Source organism: Myxine glutinosa, chromosome 2 (genome assembly GCF_964187855.1).
Source record: "Myxine glutinosa chromosome 2, kmMyxGlut1.1, whole genome shotgun sequence".
Classification (NCBI taxonomy): domain Eukaryota; kingdom Metazoa; phylum Chordata; class Myxini; order Myxiniformes; family Myxinidae; genus Myxine; species Myxine glutinosa.
In genome coordinates this window covers 244,671,262-244,692,851 of record NC_136262.1, presented here as the reverse complement: position 1 = coordinate 244,692,851, position 21,590 = coordinate 244,671,262, and the positions used below count along the sequence as shown (strand labels likewise).

Sequence of the window (21,590 nt, the reverse complement as noted above, 5' to 3'; positions counted from 1 at the left end):
ACCCAGGGTAGACAAGCTCAGAGGTCGAGATTTGAACCCAGGATAGACAAGCTCAGAGGTCGAGATTTTAACCCAGGGTAGACAAGCTCAGAGGTCGAGATTTTAACCCAGGATAGACAAGCTCAGAGGTCGAGATTTTAACCCAGGATAGACAAGCTCAGAGGTCGAGATTTTAACCCAGGATAGACGAGCTCAGAGGTCGAGATTTGAACCCAGGATAGACAAGCTCAGAGGTCGAGATTTTAACCCAGGATAGACAAGCTCAGAGGTCGAGATTTGAATCGGTTTATAGCTGGGTCGAGATTTTAACCCAAGATAGACAAGCTCAGAGGTCGAGATTTTAACCCAGGATAGACAAGCTCAGAGGTCGAGATTTGAACCCAGGATAGACAAGCTCAGAGGTCGAGATTTTAACCCAGGATAGACAAGCTCAGAGGTCGAGATTTGAATCGGTTTATAGCTGGGTCGAGATTTTAACCCAGGATAGACGAGCTCAGAGGTCGAGATTTGAACCCAGGATAGACAAGCTCAGAGGTCGAGATTTTAACCCAGGATAGACAAGCTCAGAGGTCGAGATTTGAATCGGTTTATAGCTGGGTCGAGATTTTAACCCAAGATAGACAAGCTCACAGGTCGAGATTTGAACCCAGGATAGACAAGCTCAGAGGTCGAGATTTTAACCCAGGATAGACAAGCTCAGAGGTCGAGATTTGAACCCAGGCCACCTAGACAAGTTCAGAGGTCGAGATTTGAAACAGTTTATAGCTTGGTCAATATTTAAAACCAGGATAGACAAGTTCAGCGATGAAGTGTGTCCACCTCTAAGCTATACTTCCGGCCATAAAGTTTTCAATATTTACGTGGGTCAGTTAACGAAGATATTTTCACATTTTATTTTCTCATTTTGCATTCATCTGTGTAACCGAAACCCTAACAGCTCGGGTACTCCTGCATCCCTCCCTGTACCTCCCCAGTATCCCTCCGGTCGCCACTAGAAAATATTCACTGCTCCCCAGCCAGATTCGTCTTGGCACGGGAAGCTTATTGCAAGGCCATAAAAGGGTACCCATGAAACTAACTATAAATGTAAATAACCTTGTACTACCCACGCGAGTACCATTAACGTACCTAAACCACAACCCTTATCGTTAATAACGTTGATAGTGTTCCTTGTGAAGTTAACTAGGCTGCTTTTCTTTTTTGCTTCGGTCCGGAGTTGTAACTATAACTTCCGTCATTACAGGACGTGCAACGTTGAACGTGATGGTTCAATCGTTGCTCACGACGTGTGGATGGAAGGACCAGCTGTTACCCTGACCGTGCTGCAGTCTCCTTCTCAGATGATGATCTGTTTGAATCCCAGTTTGAAGTTCCATTCATGTTTGTCTTACACTAACATATCCGAGCTTCTTCCCTCCAGCTGTATGGAAGCTCAGTTGTCATTGCCATAGTACACTTGTGAGCTTTTGTTTTGCAGGCTACTTTCTCATTGACATAAGGTATAGGATCAGGAGGTGCCAAACGTTGTACAGAAGAGGTAAATAGTACAATAAAACGTAAAAGAAAAAAAAAGGGAAAAAAAAAAGAACAACTTTAAAAAAGAGTTTGGAAAAAAAAGAAGTAAAAAGAACAGCTTTAAAAAAAGTAAAATAAGAATTAAAAAAGAGGTAAAAAGAACAACGTAAAAAAACAGTTTGAAAAAAAGAAGTGAACAACTTTTAAAAAGTTAGAAAAAAAAGTAAAAAGGACAACTTAAAAAAAGTATAAAAAAAATAAAAAAGAAGTAAAAGGAACAACGTAAAAAAAGTTAGAAAAAAAAAAAAGTGAACGACTTTAAAAAAAAAAAGTTTGCAGGAAAAAAAAGTAAAAAGGACGACTTAAAAAACAGTTTGAAAAAAAAAAAGCAAAATAAAATAAAAAGCAGGAATTTTTATTTTGTTCAGGGTGCTGGCGAATACTCACCTACTCTTCGCGAAGTACACCGTGGGTTCTTTAACGTCCACAAACTAATGCCGGCAGAGGGACACCAGGTTTACTGTCGATTTGAGGATCAACACACACATTGATGATTTACACTACCTGTGAAACACCAGGATGACAGTTTATAGCTGAGTCGGATCAGGATTCAAACCCAGGTGAGACAGCTTAGAGGCGAGTTTCTGTACCTGTAGGGCCTACGCCATCCTGCCAGCCAGATATACTCTGTATAAGTAGTGTACCTGTAATTAGTAAGGAAATAGCTTTCTTCCAAGTCACAAGTACTCATTATCGAAAAATATCAAAACATCGGCGTTGCTTCGAATGCTGTATCTCGTTCCGAGAATTTTTTGAACGCCCTTCCACTCGTACCTTACAATCAATTTGTCTTTACATGCAGCTGTGGCGTGTTTTTCCCTCCCAAGCACCGCTCCTTCCCTCAACCCTCTCTTTTATTCCCTAACCTTTGCCGTCATTTCCAAAGTGCCAACACTTAATGCAGTATTTGCAGCTTCACCGGCTGTCCATCACTGTCTGTTCGATTCTTTTCATGCGTCTTGCTGTCTGATGATGCTGTCTTTCTTGTCCACTCATCCCTCCCCTTCTGCTCGCCTAACCACAGCTGTTACGGGATTGTAAAACCGTCTGTCCGCCTGAAAAATGTTTTTTACCTCCTATCCACTTTGAGCGCTGTAATTTATCAAAGCAATTTTTAACCCTCTGTGAATCCATTGCTCGCGATAACCGCCTCGTTCCAGTTCGGTGTGGACGTTTATCGCTCCGCCCACACACACCAAGTGTGACATTATAGCTTCAGTCGGCTACACACCACCGATAAAGACCCGTGGGCTATAGTGTGACTCGTAAATTGTTCCCTCTTGTATGAATGTAGATTTCATATCGTCCGAGCAGGTACAATAGGTTTTATCAACTGAAAGGTGTGCTCACCGCCGTGGGAGGCAAAGCTGTTTCTTTTGTTGGACCGAAGACCATCTCTTGCTCTGATGAAGGCTTACCGTCCAAAACGTCAGCCTTACTTTGACTCCCATGGTGGCTTGCACACCTTTGTCGATTTTCTTCAAGTTCGTACACTCTATCGTTTGACTTGTCCTCTGACGCGCACCCACACTGTCACCTTGTGCAGGTGCAACTTTCTTAGCTGACAGGTTGCTTATGGATTTATTGCCCCGCGTGTGCGAAGTCAAAAGTGGGGTTAAGCAATTGATTCACTCTGTCTCTGTCTGTCCACAAACGTCAGTTTATGATCAAGGAAAAACGTAACTTCAATTGAATGGTATCTTACTATAATTCACCAAATGTCTGTCGGTCTGTCTGTTCCCAGGTACCGCAAAAACGGCTGAACCGATCGCAACGAAATTTTGGGTGGGTAATCCTCGGACCCCCTGGAGTAAAATAGGCCATATTGTTTTTCCAATTTTTTCCCCCAATTTTTCCAATTTCCCAGTTTTTCCAAACACGATGGAATAATATTTACCGATAAGAACAGTGATGTGGCTTTTATTGAAATTCTAAAGATACTGTTTAGATTTTGATGATTTGCGTGTGATATGATTCAACGGATGTTTACATAAATCTTTGAAAATAAAAAAGCCTTAAATTTTTGATATTTTGCCTTTTCATTTGGGCCTCCCAATTGAAGCCCCGCCCGCAGTACAGGTGCCGTTGCTAGTATTTTGAACACAAATTTGTACAATAATCGGAACACGAATTGGAAAACGAACCTGCCGTTTAGCAGTACTTTGGTTCTGAATTTGGCAAATTGTATGGAATCTCATCGCGATCGTGCATGCACAGAGAGGAGTAAGATTTAAAAAAATTAAAAAAATTAGTCTGTCTGTCTGCCTGTCTGACGGTCAAACAAAACTGAAAATCATTCAGAATGGGAAACTTACTATTTTTAAGGATGTCACAAAGGACACAAAGAACAGGCATGAAGAACTAATGTAACGTGTTAAATAAGGTGGTGCAAAAGGTGCTGCATCAACAGCGACAAACCTGCGAAAAACAAATTCCTATGACCTTTAACTCCTTTATTTTATTTCAATTGAATTATATCCTTGACCACGAGAACACAAATCGCCTTTTTCACTCTTTCAAAAACCTTCCGTTTAGCAGTATTTTGACAAAATAGTCACACCTCATGCTCTGAGTGCACAGTTACTGAGTGCGATTCTGCATTCAGGCAAATACGGCACTATTTTTCTCTCGGCATCGGGGAATATCGAGATCCAGCCAAAATTGCGGCTCCTAGGAAATATAGATCGTGCTCGGAAACACAAAGGAAGAATTTAAATGACTCTTCCCATGTCCTTTTTGCAAAATTTGTGATAGGTAAGGTGTTCTATGAACTCTCTAGTTTACTTATTTAATTATTTATTTATTTATTCAAAAATGGAGGCACATGGAAGAGCGTGGGATAATAAAATCGTAAATGTAAATAATTGTATGTAGTCTTGGCCTTATTATATTACTTGAATGAGTAATAGTCAAAGTAATTCAATGAGAAATAGTCCATGTCCAATACTATTGTATATTCTTGGTTTCTAATATTATGTGCAGCCTGGTGTTGGCTTAAAGGTTAAGGTGGCTGGCTTAAGATCACAAGGTCCTGAGGTCACAAGCCTCTGCCATCCGTTGAATTAACACAAGGTGGGTTGACTCAGCCTGTCATCCATCCGTACTCTCAGCTCTATGCATCTGAAGATGCAAAAACGAGTGGTCATCTTTTTCTTCTTCTCCTTCTTCTTCTTCGTCTTCTTCTTCTTCTACTTCTTCTTCTTCTTCTTCTTCTGCTTCTTCCACTTCTTCTTCCTCTTCCACTTCTTCTTCTTCTTCTTCAATATTATGCACGACGTTTGAGGATATTGCGAGGCTTGGCAAGACAGTTAACCGAGTCTAACGTAAATTACGTCAAGTTGTATTTATGACCATCTACAACTTATATACGCAAAAGAGTGTAGAAAAGGAAAAGAATGGGAGAAAGAGAATGGTTACGGTTAAAGTGTGGATGCAGGTGAGGAGCTAATCAATTAGCTTTCTAGCAGACGAAGATGAAACGAAGATCAAACAAACTTCTTAGTTGGTTCATTTTCCAAAGTCCATTGAATGGTTTCCTCATCATGAATGTCCCCTGATATTTCCTTTGTTTGAAAGTATAATTAGTTGGGAAGTAATTCATTTGCAGTATTATTGTAGTCTTGGCTTGTGACTATGTAATTGAGTGACCAGGTCACCGGAAGGAGGGGTCAGGTTGCATCGTTTCCAAGGCCAGAATTGCTGCAGTGGTTCCATGACCTTTTCCATGAACGATGACCCTGCCCATCTCCCCCCCCCACCCCCAACGGAAATCAGATCTTTAATATTAATTGTCGCTGTCTTTTTACTCCATTAAGTTTGTTCTGAATTGTACGGAATTAATAAATGTTGTGTATTAATTTCGGTTTGTAAATGATTGGAGCGTTTCTCTTTTCTCACTTAGAGTATGCTGTCAGGTGCAAGTATGAGGCTTGGCAATAAATCTAAAAAAGGAGCCATTTATTTATATAGTAAACCAATATGGCGGAATTTTTGATGTCCTCCCTCCATCCCTGTGCACATTGTGTACACAGTCTGAACCCATTCATCCCCTCCGAGCTCCACGTGTGTACATAATAAATAGATGTCCCCATAATTAACGTTTTGAAGTGGTATAATTTCTTTCTATTTCAGAAATATTTGCACTGAGCTTGTACCTGTAAATCGTGGGGTGAGAGTTCCGACAAAGGTCAAAGGATGGCTCAAATTGTTCAACCGAATGAGTGCGTCGTGAGCAGTGCTGTGCCACTCTGGACGGTGAAAGGGCAACCATCAAGTCTTTGGACATTAACTTGACTTGAGCCGTCACTGTGACGTCATCAAGTTTACGTATTACGTCAGGTTGCATTCCAGCTCTGCATGCTCTTTACTCCCGTCACGTCAGGACTTGCACTTGTATGATGGAAGTGGAATTGTGATATTATATTCCCTCCCTAATGCTCTGCTCATTTATGGTGACCATTTATGGAGAGAAAAAAAAAAGAAGAAGCAAGAATTAGAATGATTTATACAGCTGCATGAAGAAGTTAATGTATTTTATTTGCCAGATGCAGGGCGCCCCTTTATAGGAACTTTTCTAGAGCATTACTTGGTTCCTCCTAAGAACACAAGGGTAGTTCAGCATGCACACGAGATTTTTTGAATGTCCCTTCTTTTCTATAGTTTGCCACATGGCACATACCAGAGAAAGTGTCGTTTTCTATGCCCCTGGCATTTCCCCAAGAATATATATATATATATATATATATGTATGTATGTATGTATGTATGTATGTATGTATGTATGTATATATATATATATATGTATATATATATATATATGTATATATATATATATATATGTATATATATATATATATGTATGTATATATATATATATGTATGTATATATATATATATATATGTATGTATATATATATATATATATATGTATATATATATATATATATGTATATATATATATATATGTATATATATATATATATGTATATATATATATATATGTATGTATATATATATATATGTATGTATATATATATATATGTATGTATATATGTATGTATATATATATATATGTATGTATATATATATATATGTATGTATATATGTATGTATATATATATATATGTATGTATATATGTATGTATATATGTATGTATATATATATATATGTATGTATATATATATATATGTATGTATATATATATATATATATATATGTATATATATATGTATGTATATATATATATATGTATGTATATATATATATATATATATATATGTATATATATATGTATGTATATATATATATGTATGTATATATATGTATGTGTATATATATGTATGTATATATATATATATGTATGTATATATATATATATGTATGTATATATATATATATATGTATGTATATATGTATGTATATATATATATATGTATGTATATATGTATGTATATATATATATATGTATGTATATATGTATGTATATATATATATATGTATGTATATATATATATATGTATGTATATATATATATATATATATGTATATATATATGTATGTATATATATATATGTATGTATATATATGTATGTGTATATATATGTATGTGTATATATATGTATGTATATATATATATATATGTATATATATATATATATGTATATATATATGTATGTATATATATATATATGTATGTATATATATATATATATGTATGTATATATATATATATGTATGTATATATATATATGTATATATATATGTATATATGTATATATATGTATGTATATATGTATGTATATATATATATATGTATGTATATATATATATGTATATATATATGTATATATGTATATATATGTATGTATATATGTATATATATATATATATGTATGTATATATGTATATATATATATATGTATGTATATATGTATATATATATATATGTATACACAAAGAATTAAGTTAAGCACCCCCCCCCGTTTTTTTACAACCTCGCACATTACAAGTTTGTTGTCGTCAAAACAGTGTAATATACCCATGATATTGCTATATTTTCTGGAGAAGTGATATTATGGTCACATAAAAACATAACAATCATGCCGTTTTCAATATTTTATTCTGAATAATTTAAGGTGAAATTTTTTGGGAATTTTAGGCATATTTTCACCTCAATTTAAGTATGGAGCTATAGGTCCATCACGGACAGTGTGGATGACGTTTATGTTTTCTAACGTACAGTCATTGTTCTGAGAAGACCTCTAGCGATCTTTGCGTCAATAACGTGTGTAGGACCCACGTGATCGGATCACTGACTCAACCAATCACTTTTTTTCACTTTGATCACTCAATTTCATCAATGGATAATTGCTAATGTCATACCAATCATTATTTGATCTCACATACCTTAGAATATATGCCAATGTATACATATACACAAAGAATATATATTAGGGGGTGCTTACCTTAATTCGTTGTGTAGGGGTGCTTAACTTAATTCTTTGTGTATATATATATATATATATGTATATATATATATATATGTATGTATATACAGACTTGGCATTTAATATGGAATATTTTTTTTGTGGGGGTGAACTTACTTTTCAAGATGTCTTCGAACCAAAAGTTCATTGGAATTATGTTGAAATTATTCTAGATTTTGTTAATGTCACCTTTAAAAGAAACAAAAACCACATTTGACATTTCAAAACAAATAAATTGATCCTTGAAAGTGATGTAAACTGATATCGAACTCAATTCATGGACAGTACCGTGTTAAACTTCTGTACGTTTTCCAGAAGTATCTCTTTATTTTGCACATTAGCCAAAAATGTTTTTAACAAAAACAAAAGTTAAATTACGACTGCGATTACGGACAGTAAAATTACAGTTCAGTACTTCGTGTAACCCCCACGAGCATTCAGGAGAGCACGTACACGTTGAGGCATGCTGTTTACGAGATTTGCCAAGGTTTGGACAGGAATCGCTTGCCATGCAGTGACAATAGCCTGCTGCAGTTCACGCACAGAGGTCGGCTGCTGGTCCAAGTGGTCGATTTGACGCGTTAATTCTGCCCACAAGTTCTCTCTCGGATTCATATCCGGGGACATGGCAGGCCACTCCATATGCTCTACACCACGGTCAGCAAGAAAGTGTTGGATCATGCGAGCATGATGAGGCCGTGCATTGTCATCTTGGAAGACAAAGTTTCCTCGAAAGGCTGTACGAGCAAATGGAAGCAATGTTTCTTCCAGAATGGCCCTGTACTTGAACTGGTTCAGGATTCCATTCAGAAAAACCAGGTCAGTTTTGCCCCCTACATGAAAAGCAGCCCAAACGGTCACCCCACCACCTCCAGCTTGGACTCTTGGCACTATACAATCTTTGTTGTAGGCTTCATGCACTTGTCTGCGCACTCGGACACGGCCATTTTGACGATAGACCAGAAATCTAGACTCGTCACTGAAGATCACATGATTCGAGTGTCCTGGCTGCCATTGACGGTGCTCTCTGGCCCACTGCAATCGGCACTGGCTGTGTTGTCTGGTCAAGCGTGGCTTTCTCAGGGGACGCCTGGCACGATAGCCTGCTTGAACCAGGCGTTGGTTGACTCGCCTTCTGGATACAGGCACATTTGTCAGTTGCTGCCACTCAGCCCTAAGCCGATTAGCTGACTTGGTACGGCCATTGCGGACTAACCGGTGCAGCTGGCGATCATCCCTCCTTGTGGTTCTGCGGGGACGTCCTGGCCTCGTTATTGGAGTAGGGACACCCCTCTGAGCATTTCGTTTCAGGATCTTTGACACCTGACCTTGAGTGATGCCATACTGCTGAGCAATAGCACGCTGTTTCATGCCGTAATTTCGTAAAGCCACCACTCCATGACAAACAGCATTGTCGAGTTGACGGTCCATCTCCAGAGGAAGCGGCAATAACTTTTGGAGATGTGCAGCAGTTGTTTTCCACTAATACAGAACGCAACAACCCTTGTATACCCGACTGTGAAGCCAATCGTCAAATGCACCTGTCCGTACATTTTGCCACGCCACCTGTGATATAATCCTGTTGTTGACTTCTTGCTGCGACAGACAATCAGTGACATGGTTCTTTTAACAAATAAATCACCAAAGTGTAAAAGAAACTCACCAGATTGATATACCGAGTTCAGAAAGTAAACCCGTCAAGAAAAAAAAAATCCCATATTAAATGCCGTGTGTGTGTGTGTGTGTGTGTGTGTGTGTGTGTGTGTGTGTGTGTGTGTGTGTGTGTGTGTGTGTGTATATATATATATATATATGTATATATATATATATATGTATATATATATATATATATATATATATATATATATATATATATATATATATATACAGTGAAACCTTGACTTACGAGTTTAATTCGTTCTGTGACCGAGCTCGTAACTCAATTTGCTCGTTTCTCAAATTAAATTTCCCCATTAAAATGCGTTGAAATGCTATTAATCCGTTCCAGCCCACCAAAAACCACACCAATTTTTCTTTAAATATACAGTATATATAAAAATATCTCGCGCTTTATATTTCACCTGTATGCAGCATACAAGTTGGCAGGATGGCCTGGACTGGAGGTACGCACACTTGACTCTAAACTGTCCAGCCTGGGTTTGAATCCCGACCCAGCTATAACCTGTCATGTCGGTGTTTCACAGGCAGGGTGATTCATCAATGTGTGTACCGCTAAACTGGGCGCCCCGTTTGCGTCCCATTAGTTGTTGGATGTTAAGGATCTCACCGTGTTTTCCACAAAGAGAAGGCGAGCTATCGCCGGCACTCTGAAGAAGTTGTGGCCTGGCATGCTCTTCTCCTCTGCCGTTATATACGTCCTCCTCGGCATCTTTTTCCAGAAGAGACCTGTCTCGTCACAGTTGAAGATTTGCTGGGGGATGTATCGTTCGGCTTCTATCAGTTCGGCAAAAGTTATAATAAAATCTTCAGCTGCCTTCACATCCGAGCTTGCTGCCTCACCATGCCTGATGACGGAGTGAATGCCGGTCCTCTTCTTAAAATTATCAAACCATCCCCGACTGGCTTTGAATGACTCTTCCGATGCCTCGTCCGTTGATGTTCCCGCCGCCTGCTGCACCAAATCCCCGGTAAATGTCTCGGGCCTTCTCACACATGATGTTCTCGGTCACGGTATCTCCTGCGAGCTGCTTCTCCGTCAACCACACAAACAACAACTTCTCCATCTCTTCATGGATAGAGGTCCGGAGCTTTGAAATAATCGTAACGCCCTTGGCTGGCGTTATAGCCTTTATCGACTCCTTCTGCTTCAAAATCGTACATATCGTAGAAGTACTACGATCGTACTGCCTCGCCAAGTCGACAACACGCACACCTCGCTCATGTTTTTCGACGATTGCGTGTTTTATATCCAAGCACATCATCCTCTTCTTCTTCTCAGTACTGCCCTTGGCACTCAATTTCTTAGGACCCATGGTTAAAACTAAGAAATTTTCCAAAATAACCAAAATGCGAAAACAAAGCAGCAGCGATATTCGGCAGAGATGCTTGCACGGCAAGATAACCACGTGACCGGAACCCACCTGATGGCGGGTGGCGTAAGCTCCAAAATAACCAAAATGCGAAAACAAAGCAGCAGCGATATACGGCAGAGATGCTTGCACGGCAAGATAACCACGTGACCGGAACCCACCTGGTGGCGGGTGGCGTAAGCTCCAAAATAACCAAAATGCGAAAACAAAGCAGCAGCGATATACGGCAGAGATGCTTGCATGGCAAGATAACCACGTGACTGGAACCCACTTGGTGGCGGGTGGCGTAAGCTCGTAACTCAGATCTCGGCTCGCATCTCAAAGCAATAAACCGCCCGAGCGACGGCTCGTATCTCGGAAAACTCGTAAGTTGGTGCACTCGTAAGTCAAGGTTTCACTGTATATATATATATATATATATATATATATATATATATATATATATATATATATATATATATATATATATATATATATGTATATATATACATACATACATACATACACACAGTCACGTGAAAAAGTAAGTACACCGCATGAAAAGTTTTCCCTTTCAACATACAGCTATTTGATCTTCATTTCAACAATGTTGATAGATAAAGGTGATATAATATAACAAATATCATGAAACATTTACATTTTGTAGTCCATTGTATAATTTAAATAAACATAAATGCAAATTTCTCATGTGGAAAAAGTAAGTACACCCTTGGCCCTAATTGGTGGTATTGCCCCCTTTGGTAGAAACAACCTCAAGTAGGCGTTTCTTATAACTGTCTACCAGTCTCTGACATCGACTGGGAGAAATTTTTGCCTACTCCTCCATGCAGAATTCTTTCAGCTGTGCGATGTTTGAGGGGTTTCTTACATGCACAGCTCGTTTCAAATCCCTCCACAACATATCGATGGGATTTAGATCCGGGCTTTGACTTGGCCATTCCAGAACCCTCCATTTCTTTCTTTTTCAGACATTCCTTGGTGGATTTACTGGTATGTTTAGGGTAATTGTCATGTTGCAAGGTCCACCTTCAGTTGAGCTTCAACTTTCCGACAGATGGCCTCACATTATCCTCAAGCACCCTTTGGTTCAATGAAGAATTCATCGTGGATTATATGATGGCGAGTTGCCCAGGCCCTGATGCAGCAAAGCTGCCCCAAACCATAATATTTCCACCACCATGCTTTACATTTGGTGTCAGGTTCTTGTGGTCAAATGCTCTCTTTGGTTTTCGCCAAACATGTCTTCTGGTACTGTGGCCAAATAGCTCTACCTTTGACTCATCTGTCCAGAGCACATTGTTCCAGAAGTGCTGGGCTTTGCCTCGGTGTTCATTGGCAAACTTTAGTCTTGCCCTGATGTTCTTTCTGGACAGCAAAGCTTTCCTCCTGGCACACCTCCCATGTAGATCAAATTTGTGCAGCCTCTTTCTCATGGTAGACTCATGCACTTTGACATCAACAGTGGCAAGAGCTACCTGTAGGTCCCGTGATGACATTCTGGGATTCTTAGAGACTTATTTAAGCATCTTGCGGTCTGCTCTCGGGCTGAACTTGCTGGGGTGGCCTGGCCTGAACAAGTTGGTAGTTGTTTGGAATCTTCTCCACTTGTAGATGATCTTCTGGACAGTCGAATGATTGATTTCAAATTGTTTGGAGATCTTTTTAAATCCCTTCCCAGACTCGTAGGCCTCTATAACCTTCTTTCTGAAGGCCTGAGAGAGCTCTTTTGATCTAGGCATCGTGACGCCGCACACTTCAACAACAAAGAGCAAACCAAACTAAATGTCTGAAGTTTAAATAAGACAGGTTCCTCCAAGATCCTCTCTAACGATGTTCTAATCATTTGCACCTGAGGTGGTGCACCTGATTCTAATTTTAGGTATTTGAAGTAGTGATAAATATAGGGGTGTGCTTACTTTTTCCACATGCGAAATTTGCATTTATGTTTATTTAAATTATACAATGGATTCCAAAATGTAAATGTTTCATGATATTTGTTATATTATATCACCTTTATCTATCAATATTGTTGAAATGAAGATCAAATAGCTGTATGTTGAAATATGTTGAAAAAGTCAAAACTTTACATGGGGTGTACTTACTTTTTCACGTGACTGTATATGTATTTATACAGTGCGTATAGAAAGTCTGCAGTCCCTTTCAAAATTTCCACCTTTTGTTGTGTCTTATAGCCGAGAATTAAGTTACATCAAATCAGACTTTTTCCACCTTTATTTGCACATCGTAACCCACAACTTCCAAATGAAAAACAAATTATACAAATGTTAGAAAATAAATTAAAATATAAAACGAGAATATCTTGGTTGGATAAGTGTCCACCCCTCTGAGTTAATATTTGGTGGAAGCACCTTTGCCAGCAATTACAGCTGTGAGTCTGTTGGGATAGGTCTCTACCAACTTTTCACACTTTAATTGGGCAATATTTGTCCATTCTTCTGCACAAAACTGTTCAAGCTCAGTCAAGTGTGTGGAGCATTCATGAACAGCAATCTTCAAGTCATGCCACACATTTTTCGATTGGATTTAGGTCGGGGCTCTGACTGGGCCACTCAAGGAAATTTATCATTTTGTTCCTTAGCCACTCCAGTGCAGCTGTGTGCTTTAGGTAGTTGTCATGTTGAAAGGTGAACTTCTGTCCCAATTTCAGTTTTCTTGCAGAGAGCAGATTTTCCTTCAGGATTTTTCTGTATTTTGCTCCATCCATTTTCCCTTCTATCCTGGCAAGTGCCCCAGTCCCATCTGATGAGAAACATCCCCATAACATGATGCAGCCATCACTATGCTTCACAGTAGGGATGGTGTTCTTTAGGTGGTGTGCTGTGTTGCGTTTGCGCCAAACGTTAACATTTTACATTTTGGCTAAGAAGTTCCATCTTGGTTTCGTTAGACGACAAAACGTTTTGACACGTGGCTTCAGAATCTCCTGAGTGGTTTTTTGCATACCTCAAATGGGACTAAAGGTAGGCCTTTTTGAGTAATGGCTTCCTTATTGCCACCGTACCGTACAGGCTAGACTTGTGGAGTGCTTGGGATATTGTTATCACATGCACACAGTGACTAGTCTTTGCCATAAAGGCCTGTAGCTCTTTCAAAGTTCCCATTGGCCTCTTGGTGGACTCTCTGATCAGTCTCCTCCTTGCTTGGTCATCCAGTTTGGAGGTACGGCCTGATCTAGGCAGGGTCTTGGTGGTACCATACGCCTTTCACTTCCTAATGTTTGTTTTTACTGTGCTCCAAGGGATATTCAAGGCCTTTGAAATATGTTTATACCCATCCCTTAATCTGTGCTTTTCCACAACTTTATCCCAGCGGTCTTTTGAAAGCTCCTTGGTGCTCATAGTTGAGTCTTTGCTATGAAATGCACTACCCAGCAGAGGAAACCTATAGGAACAGCTGATGTTATTTTGAAATCATCAGAATTACAATTTAACACAGGTGGAAGCCAATTAACTTGGTGTGTGATTTTGTAGGCGATTGGTTACACCTGAGCTAATTTACAATTGCTATTAATAAGGTGGTGGACACTTATCCAACCAAGATATTCTGGTTTTGTATTTTTAATTATTTTTCTGAAATTTCTAGAATGTTTTTCATTCGAAGTTATGGGTTACAATGTGTAAATAAAGGTGGAAAAAATTGATGTGTAAATAAATGTGATTTCATTCCAGGCTATAGGGCAATAAAAGGTGAAAATATTGAAAAGGGGGTGTCGACGTTCTGTCGGCACTGTCATACACCTCATATTACCACGCATTCTATTCCACTCTATCGGGGCGTGCAAGCTGAACTCCAAATTGCTTTGAAATAAACAATTGTAATTAGACTTAAGAATCTCCTTTGATGAAGAAACCTCTCAAAAAGCACAACGACCCTATTGAAGAGCCATTTCAGGGTTCGACAATGGGATTTTTTCCTAGTCATAAATCGGTGTTAGTAACCCTTCTCCGCAGTAACTCTCAGAGCAACCTGCCAGGCAATAAAGGAGTTAAAGGATGAAATATTTATTTTAAAAAGGAAAAGAAAAGAAACATTCCTCGCCCCCACAAAGTCCAAAATCGATGGAAATTTCATAATGCTATGGGGAACAATATTCATAAAGCCGCCCCAGTTGCGGCTTGCCCCCATTATGGAATTAACAATGACAGGCGCTTGATTTAAGTGCTGCGTGGGACAGCATAAGTCATAATGAAATGACATTTTAAACTAATTCCCTGCCGCAGCCCGCCCTTTCTCTCCGTGCCTCCCCCGCCCCACACTAATGCCTTTAGCTCGCTTCCAGCTCGCAAGAGCATTTGTTATAAGGGGGCTGCTGGGGTTTGGGGGGCACGGGGTATGAGCCAGGGGGTGGGGACGGGGAAAATGCAATCCGCCTGCTTCGAAAGAGTGTTTTCCGAGGCAAATGATGTCTATAAATCGCTGTCGTCGGCGCTTATCGCTCAGTCGGAAAAAGGCAGACCTTTTACATCTATCATATCACGTCTGTTCGCTCGAGGCGAGAGGAAGGAAAAGGCATAAGTTTTGTTATCTCTGCGCAGATGTGAATGTTATTGTAGGTGGCCTGATGTAGTGTAGGCCCTTCACTCATATAAAAAAAAATTTTTTTGCAGCTGTTGGTAAAATATTTTGTTTTATTTGTGGCATTTCCTCATCCTGGGCTCCATATAAAACACACCCAATTATTATTACTATTATTATTGAGGCTGGATAAAAATAAATAAAACTAGAAAGAGCAATCAGAGATGGCAAACCCTCGCCAGGATGTATTTTCAGTGGTTTTTTAAGGCTTTTGTGTTAAAACAAATATGGCGGCCGAACCACGTGACAGATGACGTCATCATTATTTTTTTTCTAAACTAATTTATTCCTCGATTATGCTCAAGAAATTTCATCTTTATCGGATGAAGTTTTGTACTTGTCGAATTATGACGTCAAAATGGAGGGACTTATGACATCATCATTAACATATTTTATTCCCCATGGAGAGTTCTTTACAATGAGTCATGTCTCAATTCCTTCTATTCAGTGCTTTCTGAGACATAGAGGTGCACAGTTTTTCGGTTTTTCCTCGATGGCGGCCGAGCCATGTGACCTATAACCACCTTTAGAGGCCATTTTTCCCCGCAAGCGGGGGTTGGCCTTTTTCGGGAACTGTGGTTGTTGTTGTTTTTTGGTCCCCTTTTTGAAGCAATGTTTTACGGCCGGATGCCCTTCCTGACGCCAACCCTTTTTGCCGCCTTTAGCGACAAACAGGGAATTACCAGTGAACTGGTACTCAATTAGCCGACCTCGGAAGGATGACAGGCTGAGTCAACCCCCCTGGCGTTAATTCAGCGATCGACCGGGATTCAAACCCAGGATCCTGGGATCCTAAGCCGGCACCCTAGCCGCTAGCCCAACACCAGGGTTCAAGTGTGACCGAGCCATGTGACCTATGACGTCATGATTATCATTACAAAATTCTAAAGGTGGAGGTGCACCTTTGGTGAAAATTTCCTGTCAATCGGACCAACGGTTGCAGAGAAAATCATATTTATTCTGTGCGGACAAACAGACAGACTTATGACATCATCATTTCATTATGACATTATGACACAGACAAACAAACAAAGAGACAAACAAACAATCGGACTCAAATGCAATACCCTGTGCTCTTGCGAGGGTAATAATTAGAGTTGTAGTTAAATATGACGTCATTCTGACAAGCTTCTTCAGTTTACTCCTTTTTTCTCTCGTCAGGCTGAACATCCGTTACAAGAAAGGGAGTCACGTGCTGCTGAGGGTGAGATTAGGTAAGGGTTCACACCAATTTTATGCAAAACGTAAATCACGATGGTGTTTCCATAGGGTGGCGGTACAAGATCCTCACCATCTTGTACGAGGTCTGTCATCGTTAACCCGATGGGGATTGGAGCAGGCGGTGTGACGTCTTCTCATTTGATGTTACTGCCAATGCATGTGACGTAGTCGGTCTAATTGGTGTGAATGTTTGGTCGAGTGGTGAAGCACATGTTTCTTTCTTTACTGGTTCGATTACTATGTTTGTGCCGACACACCTGGCAAGTGTGGTGTTATGGTGCTGTGCACACACGACTCGATTGCCAGCGGCGGCCGCGTCGGCCGTGCCGGCGGCGGTGGTGGGCGGGGCGTAGCAGCGGCCATGAGGGAAGCAGGGGGCGCTGGAGCCTCCACACCGGGATCCACTACGGCAGCACCGTACACCGACCGCGTGTCGCAGGCCGCGAAAAATTTGTCGGCCTCTCCGGCCAGGGCGCGGGGTTCCGTTATTTTGGAACTGGCCAGCGCGAGGTGCACCTGTACAGGTAGCTGGCGGAAGGAAAAGTGCTCGGAACAAGAAATCCGGGCGCTGGTCTCCAAGCAGGAACAGCATAAAATCCATCTGGACGGATGGTCGTGTGTCGCCAAGGGCGGGAAGGTCCAGGAGGTGGTCGGCGCGTTCGACCTCCGTGAGCCCGAACGTGGCGAGGAGGAGACGTTTGAGCGCCTCGTAATTGTGGTCGCCCGGCGGGCGCCGAAGGATGGACACGACGCGGGCGGCAGTGCCGGGCCCGAGGGCGGCGACCACGTGGTAGTACCTGGTCTCGTCCGCCGTGATGCCCCGGAGTTGGAATTGAGCTTCGGCCTGCACAAACCAAACGTCGGCTTGCACTTCCCAGAACTCCGGGAGTTTGATGGCGACGGCGTTGATAGCCATGGCACGTTCGGGGGTCAGCAACGGCTGAACCAGTAGGGGTCACCAGTGTAGTGCTGTGCACACACGACTCGATTGCCAGAAAGGTAGGCCACAACACGTGGATACAAACGAAAGCACTTTATTACAATCTCACACATCAGCACTGGGCGGGCTCGACCTTAGAGCCCGCATATATGTCCCGAGGCCACGCCTTGCCCCCGGGCGTGGCCGAAAGGCGGGGCATGTATCTCAGTTCCACGCCCGGACGCTCGCGCCACCCACTGGTGCGCGGAATTATTGACCATTGTGCCCGCCACAGTGTGTCAGTCAAACACACCTACACGAGTTGAGAGTTTCCATCATTCAGTGGATTGGAATAATCTGGTTTAAGGTTTTTAAGAGGTCTAATCATTAGTCTAATACTTATCAATAGTTGGACTAAGCTTGCTGTTGGCCTGATTGTTAAGGTGGTTCGCTTAAGATGTTAGGGTCTTGAGTTTGAGCCCCTGTCGTGCCGATGGAACAACAACAGGTCTGTTGGCTCAGCCTGCCATCCTTCCAAGATCGGCAAAATGAGTACCTGCTGACTGCGGTAATATAACCTGTTGGAGTAGCGACCCATCCAGGATTGTACTCTGCTATTGAAACTCCCTCGGCAGCCATCTGCACCTCACGGCATTAAAGGGACTAGTGAGATACCGGTGCTACGCATGGGTGGGAGGACAAAAGCAAACAGGCAATGCAGATACGGCGAACGCTAAAGCATGAAACCAATAAATTCCACATTCCTGTAGCACCCTCAGTCGCACGTCAGACATGGACAGCAAGTTCGTGAAGGACTTCCATGAAAAACATACCCGTTCGCAAACAAACGGTACGTCTACGTTCACGTACAGAAACATCGATCATGGGACCGTGGCGAATCTGCATATGGCGATCCGCGAAGATCACGTTTAGAAAGTAGAAACCATCACGTCATGTCGTCATTCACCTGAACTCGATATCTCTTTTTTCATTCCAAACAACATAACTCCAATCACAAATTAATCACAAAATAAACTTTTAACAACATTGTTAATGTTTCCTGCATTGTAAAAACTACCAAGTCAACAGTTAAAAGGATTTTGAGCCGATAGGTGTTACGGCCTTGGCAAGATCGATGGAGATAGCGATCTGTTAACTTATACACCGCCCAAATAGCTATGTGGAATTCTCTCATGTAATTATTAAACTCACGTCATTTGAACTTTGGCCGAGGTCATTATTTACTTTTAATGAAGTTTATATACGAATCAAAAAGAAGATAATTGGTTTTGGGTCGTCCTTTCCGCATATATCGTGGGATTGTGAGTTGGAGAGACGACCGTGATGGCGGGGAGGGGTTGGCATTCTCTCAAGCAGGGATTCAACCCATGCCCTTAGAAAAAGTCTTTGTCCAAGGTCACCGAGTCCGTTCGGTGCAAACTGTGCAGCGATCGGTGCAGCCGTTTGTGCGGCACCCAGGAAAATAACGTTAGGCAGGAGTCCAAACCTGAAAATGCTGGAGGCCAAAGCTGAAATTGGAACAACAATATATCCTATTTTACTCCAGGAGATCCCAGGATTACCTACCCACCCAAAATATCGTTGCGATCGGTACAGCCGTTTTTGCGGTACCTTCGAACAGACAGACAGACAGACAGACAGAGAAACGGACAGACGACAGACATTTGGTGAATTATAGTAAGATGGTTTTTACCCCCGCCATCAAAGCTTATGTTTTCACCCCTGTTTGTCTGTTCGTTTGTTTGTCCGTTTGTTTGATTGAGAACAAAATATGTCAAAAAGTTGTGGACGGATTTAGACGAAATTTGGCAGAGATGTAGAGTATGTGACAAGGACGAAATGCTTCGATTTTGGTGAAGATCCGGATTCGGATCCGGATACTAGAATTTTTAAAGTGATTCTTCACCATTGGGAGATAGAGCCAAACACGATACATAGCAGGATATCTCAAAAAGTTGTGACGGATTTGGACGAAACTTAGTGGACCGGTTGGGTGTCTGACAAGGACGATTCGATTCGATTTTGGTGAAGATCGGAATATGGATTCGGATCTGAGAATTATTTCATTTTTAAAGTGAATCTTCACCATTGGGACATAGAGCCAAAAACGATACATAGCAGGATATCTCAAAAGGTTATGGATGGATTTTATCGAAACTTGGTGGACAGGTTGTGTGTGTGTGACAAGGAAGAATCGGTTCAATTTTGGTGATGATCCGGATCCAGATCCAGGAAGTAGAATTTTTAAAGTGATTCTTCACCTTTGAGTGAAATGGCCAACCAGGTGGAGGTAAGCTCTCTACTGAGTGCCGTTCTAGTTTTAATACTTAGTTTGCTGAGACGATGTTAGAGTCTCGATGAGAGTTGTGGAAGATCTTCGTCCTGCATGCTGGTTTGAGGTGTTTGAGACGGTTTAATGGGAAGTTTACCCATCAATACCCACCTTGGTTGGAAGATGTTGAGTGGAATGCTTCACCTTGGAAAATGTTAGTTTAACTTCCTTGTCTTTCATCCTTGAAGTTTGGACTATTGGTCTGACCCATTCCCCTAATTGTATTTACAATGTTTCAACGCAGCCATTGCTCATCAAAAGTTATTTATTTATTTATTTATTATTGATGCCCTCCTCCTCAAATGTGTATTCGTCCATATTATAATCGACTATCGATATGAGTGGGCATTGAAAAACTTACGTGAATGAGATTCTCAGTCATCTATAAAATTACGTTTTCCTATTTTTCAAAATTTCAATACATTCAAAGAAGTAAAGAGAATGTCACAGTCAACTAATGATTCCGCAAAGTATTAATTGAGTGATTTTGCAATAAAACAATACCAGGATAGAGCAGACAAAGTCTCAGGTGATGTTTCATCCGTAACGCACAGACTTCCTCAGGCCCGGAGCCTTCACTCTGTCAAGTTGTTGAGTTTGATTCTCCAACAGAACTGTATTCTGGTCACGTGCCAGAGCATGGAGTGAGAATATGCATTAAACCGAAAGCATCATCGGTTATAGGATGAGGAAGTAGTATTGTTGGTGAAGACTAGTGTCATTCAGTCAGCAGGCCGGTAGATTGCCGGGAGAGAAGCCGACGTTTCAGGTGTTAACCATTCGTTGGAGTAAAAGAGGATTAATTCCCCCTTCTGTTCGTCTCTTCCTCTCTTTTTTTTCTCGGACGAAGGGTTAACGCCTGAAACGTCGGTTTCTCCTTACTTCCCATGGTGGTCAGCATACCTTGATCAATGTCCTGTCTGTTTTTTTGTTTTGTTTTTGTATACAAAATCGAGGCTCGTGTAAGAGCTAACATTAATTACAAAAACAAACGGACACAAAAGCCATTATAAAGAGAGCGGGAGACAAGATGGGGAGAGAGGGGGAAGCACACAAGCACAACATTTGAGAGCAGGGACATCGGGAGATCTGTGGGAGGAAGAGGGCTTGGGGGGAGGAGGCGTGGGAAGGGGGGTGGGGAGTAGGAGAAGTATAAAACACAAGGACAGTGCAAGGACTTCCAGGAAAGAAGTCGGTATTTCAAAAACGTGGATCTGGGGTGAATTAATGGGGGTAGAAAAGATCAAGGTTTTGGATGGGGGAAGATAAGCGATGGTGGTGAACAGCTGTTTTAAAGACCTGGAGGGAGAAGTGGGATTGAAGAGAGTGAGGGAGTTTGTTCCAGAGGTGGGAGAAAAGAGGAATGAAAGAGTGAAGGTGAGCAGAGAGTC

At 41.1% G+C, this 21,590-nt stretch overlaps 1 protein-coding gene across 3 annotated transcripts in view; it reads right to left on the bottom strand.

Moving 5' to 3' along the window:
• KNDC1 (kinase non-catalytic C-lobe domain containing 1) overlaps positions 1-21,590 on the bottom strand; it is a 1,149,158-nt gene that overhangs the window by 962,702 nt on the left and 164,866 nt on the right. The window lies entirely within an intron of this gene.